Source organism: Elephantulus edwardii, unplaced genomic scaffold (assembly GCF_000299155.1).
Source record: "Elephantulus edwardii isolate Elephantulus edwardi_28Jun2011 unplaced genomic scaffold, EleEdw1.0 scaffold00206, whole genome shotgun sequence".
In the NCBI taxonomy this organism is placed as follows: Eukaryota; Metazoa; Chordata; class Mammalia; order Macroscelidea; family Macroscelididae; genus Elephantulus; species Elephantulus edwardii.
The window spans coordinates 675,751-681,073 of NW_006399956.1; positions in this window are offsets into that span (position 1 = coordinate 675,751).

The following is a 5,323-nucleotide window of genomic DNA, read 5'->3' on the forward strand; positions in this document are numbered from 1 at the left end:
AACGATAAGGTTTCCCTCCAGCTTTCTTGGCTGCATTCATTAACAGCAAGACTCTCATATGAGATACTTTGCAAACCAGAAAACTTCAGGCTACTCCGGAAAACAAATGAAATTGAGAATATGGCAAGAAATCTACTTTATTTGCTCTATTACAATTTAATCTTCAGCTCTAATAGCTTATTTGCTAATCTTACTTGACTAAATTCTTGCAGAGGTCTTTAATCTGTAGTGATATTTATATCAATGTCTGCAAGCAGTGCTATATATAGTTAAGGGTCTGTTGTCATTTCCATTGTAAACTCTCTATTGCACTAGTAGCACAAGAACCAAGAACCTGTGACTTTCCTAGTAGAGGGCACATTTCAATGCTCTTCTAAATTACAGTATTAACCAGAGCGCTTTTGTTAGGCAGTATTTTCAGGCAATTTAAGAAATAACATTAAAGGAGTAAAAGAAATCAAAACTCCGTCTCCCATTTTAACAATCAAAAAATATTTGTAGGTGAGATATCATGTATTGTTATAGTTTAAAGAGGATGCACATATATTTACAAATAGCAAGCTGTTAATGTTGTAAGTTGTTCCTGGAAAGTTGTCTTTTACATTTGGATTTAATTAGATGAAAATATATTTATAAGCAAAAGAAATATTTTATGCATATACTTCCTTCAAATTTTTAGCCAACCTACTAGTATACTTGGAGGGACATGAATGGTGTTACTAATGTATTTTATGATAGACAGTTTTGCAATGTAAGCATTGGAAGAGGCTGATAATTATTATTGTAATGTTGTTGAAATGGATAAATATAGTCATAATATTCTTTTCACTGAATAAATTATGCAGCTGAGTGTCTCTTTAAAAAAAAAGAGTTCCTTTCTTGCCACATACTCTCCAACATCTATTACTTGCTGCCCTGTTAAACTTTGCCACTCTTACTGGAGTGAGATGGTACCTTAGTGTGGTTTTGATTTGCATCTCTCTTATTGCCAAACAGACACCTGTTAATTCTTTTTTTAAAGGTACTGAGGACACCCTTCTCTACTCACTTCTCTCCTGTGATATAAAAGATGTTACAAACCATATCCCAGGGAAGTTCTCCTTACAGTGAATCAGGGCTGTGATGGGTGTTGTATCCCACCCTTAAATCTCTTATAATTCCTTCTTATATCATCATGGGGGATCATTCTTAATGCCATTCTATCATTATATACTTGGGAGGGACCAAAAATGATGCCATCCTTATACCTGTGTTTATAATCTCATTTGAAAAAGAGGGTTTTTGTTAATTAGACAGCTGCACAGGACCACCAACATCACAGGGGAATGGATGGAGAAGAAGTGAGTGGATAGAGGTGGATAGAGACCTGAGCCATCAAACCAAGTTTGACTAGGGGCAGGGAGTGTGAGGGACTGGAGGGGCAAAGAGAAGGAACTGAGCTGGATGCTAGGAGAGCACGGGTAGGGGTGGCATCAAGACACATGCACCTAATAGGGTGGCAGGGAAGATCAACACCTGATCACTTGATTTGTTACCTGAATAATGAGGAAATTCTCTCTTTTGGGCAACATTCTTATCTCTCAAATACTGCTTTAGAGCCAATCATCCAAATTATGATAGACTGGGGAGAAGGATTGGCCATTCATTCCCCAAATAACAGATCTCAGCAAATCCTATGTACAGTAGAGCACATGTAGAGTAGACTAGCAGAGATGGCATTAGAGGCAGAACCTTCTTACTGGGAATCACAAAAGAGGAAGAACAACAGTTGCACTACTGATTGGACATCATTCTTGGAAGGGTGAAGGGACAGCACAGGAGAGGAAGAGCCAGCATGCAATGGATTGACTCAATGACTGAAGCAAGGAGATTGGGTGTTTTGGAGACATTGAGATTGGCTCAGGACAGGTCAGGGTTCAGAGCTAATGTACATAGGGTTGCTGTGAGTTGCAGGCAACTTGATGGCATCTAACAACAACAAGAACAACCGTGTAATGTATACTTTAAGTCAATCTCCTTTAGGAATATGAAAAGATTAAAAAGGAAATTTAAAAAGTTAATCAAGCAAGCAGACTTAGGGAAGAGAGACGTCAGGCCACATAAAGATCACTCAGAAGCCGACTCAAATGAAACAGGGACCTTCCTCCAGAGCTGACATAGAGAGAAACAGTCCCTGTAGAGCTCGTGCCCTGAATTCTGACTTCCACTAGTTTCCTGAAATAAACAACTGGTAAAGCGACCCATTGAAAGTCGTTGTATTCTTATAGTATTTTTACTGTCAACTCAGAATCAACTCATAGCTAACTCTTGAGTGAGTTTTCAGAGGCTCTATATCACACCAGAGATTAGTCATCTTTCTGGTGCAGCTGCTGGTAGATTTGAACCCGCAGAGAAGTATGGACTCTGCCTCCAAAGCAGGCAGTTCAAATTACACTATTTATTCTAGTACTCCACTCCATTCTTTGTCTGAGTCAGAATGGATTCATACCTGACCCTCCAGCAAGTTTTTAGGAGGCAGTAAATTGCTGAGGAGGAGATTGCCCATATTTCTTCTTTGGAGCCCCTGGTGCATTCTAACTGCTAGACAGGCAATACTTTTGGACTAGCAGTGCAGCTCTTTACAGACTACACCAGCAATTCTCTATTACAGAAGTAAATGACGAAACAGTCACTTTCTTTCCTGAAGCAGCCCATATCCAACGACTGGACATAGAGGGACCAAAACCTCGTGTTCTTTCTTAAGTAAGTGACAACACTGAGGGACTATCCAGCATTAAAATTCCCTGTTGGTACAGCTGAGTTTTCAATTCATTTCCTTCTTTTTCTCTATCCCCTTTGTAGAAGGCATCTCAGGAGCACTCTTCAATAAACCTCCTAAACAATAGCCCCTCTCAAAATTGATTCTCTACCTTTAAATAGTCAAACAAGTAAGCATTCATAAAAATAGATCATATATAAACATAAAGAAGAAGCCAGGTAAAATAATTACTGTTATCTGAATTGGCAAGGATAAACATGCTAATTATTATCTAATTATATTCAGAGTTGTATGAGATTTTAATAGCCTCTGTTAACCTCTCTAGTGACAGCTCTTTTGTTTATTTTCTAAATTCTGGTACAAATCAATTTCTAAAAGTAAAAAAGCTTTGACTTAGTGTCACTTTAGGGGACAGTCAGCTTAGATAATAAACTAGTGTTCAGTATGCACAGGGGGTCCAGTACAAAGCAAACAGTGCTATAAACCCAAAGGCAAGCCGTCTCTGAAGCCATGAGAGAGAGACTGGCAGTGTCTCTCCAGTATGGTTGATTTACAGTCTTGGAACCAGATGGACGGGCAGTAGGGACCAGACCAAGGGATGGCAATGGGTTTGGGGGATTTTTAGTGTGGTCAGTGTGAACACAGATGCACATAGCTCTCTCCATATCTCAGTTCTGATTTCCCTGGGAAAGATTCCTAGCACTGGAATAGCTGGGTCATATGGAATTTCTATGTTCAGCTTTTTGAGGAAACACTAAAACTTGTTCTAAGCTGCTGCCTTATCTGCCCCTGTGACCTTATAGCAAAACTATTCCCTCAGATTTTTGTGACTGTATATTTTTTCCCCTTACTATACAGTTATTTGTTTTCATACAATAATTCATATACATTGCTTCATTCATGTACATTGTGTTTAGTACAATCTTTCATTTACACTGTGTATCATTCATATCTTTGTGTTTTATACAATCATTTGTATACATTACATTTTCTATAATTAATTACTATTAATCTATATCTATTAATACCCCATTTTTGTTGTTCAAAAAGTATACTATTTTTATTCTTTAAATTCCAATAAATCAGGAAATTGATAACTAAAAGGAAACAAATGCCTTTCTTATCCCTTGGGTTTATATTCTGACTGACCTTCTAAATACCCCATTTTTTCAAGTTGCCATTGAATCTTTCCTGCTCCTTCAACACTCCACATCTTCCTCCTAACCTCTGCTATCCTAGTGATTTCTCTCCTTCCCCTTTTTCTGTCCCCGTCCCTTTTTATTCTTCCCCTTTTGAACATTTATAGACATCTTTCTAAGCTTTAATTATATATTTTTTAACACTAATCATCCTGCATTATGCAGATGACACAACCCTGTTTGCTGAAACTGAGGAGGACCTGAAGTGCTTGCTTGCATTGGTTCCACAGTCAACACTCTTGGTAACAGCAGCCAAGAAATCAGGAGTCGAATTTCATTGGGAAAGTCAGGTGTGAGGGACATCTCAAGAGTACTGAAGAGCAATGACGTCAGGCTGGAGACTAAGGTGTGCCTGATCTGGGCTATAGTCTTTGCAATTATGTGCTATGCATTGGAGAGTTGGACAGTGAGTAGGGATGATAGAAAGAGAACTGATGGCTTCGAGCTGTGGTGCTGGAGAAGAGTGTTGAATATACCATGGACTGCTAGGAGAACAAAGGGTTTGTCCTGGAGAGGGTGAAGCCGGAATGTTCCTTGGAGTCAAGGATTCTGAAGCTTCGTCTGACATACTTTGGGCATGTTGCAAGGAGAGACTGGTCCTTGGAGAGGGACACCATGTTTTGGAGAGTGGAGGGACGGCGCAGGAGAGGAAGACTCTTGATGAGATGGATCGATTCTGTGATTGGAGTGGTGGGCATGAATGTGTTTGAGATGGTGAGGTTGGCACAGGATAGAGTGGCATTTAGGGCTCTTGTACATAGGGTTGCTATTAGTCACAAGTGACTCGATGACACATAATAACAACAACAACAAATCATCCAATCCCTTATTTGTCTTTATAGGACTGAGTAATTTCACTCAATATGATGCTCTCTAGAATCTCCCATGCTATATTTTATGACATCATTGTTCCTTAGTGCTGCATAGTATTCCATTATGTGAATGTACAACAGTTTCTCAATTCATTCATTTGTTGATAGATATTTGCACTGTTTCCATTTTCTTGTTATTGTGAATAACGCTGCTGTGAACACAGATGCACATAACTCTGTTTGTGTGTCAGTTGTGATTTACTTGGGGTATATTTCTAACAGTGGAATAGCTTGGTCATACAGGATTTCTATATTCAGCTTTTTGAAGAAACACCAAACTGCCTTCCATAACGGTTGCACCATTTTACAACCTCACCAGCAGTGCCTAAGAGTGTCAGTCTCTCCACATTATCTCTAATATTTATTGCTTGCCATCCTGTTAAACTTTGCTACTGTTACTGGGAGGATGTCAAAGGTATCATCCAGGAAGAGTGCAAACGGTCATTGCAAAGACAGAAGAGGAAGAAAAGACCAAAATGGATGTCAGAAGAGAC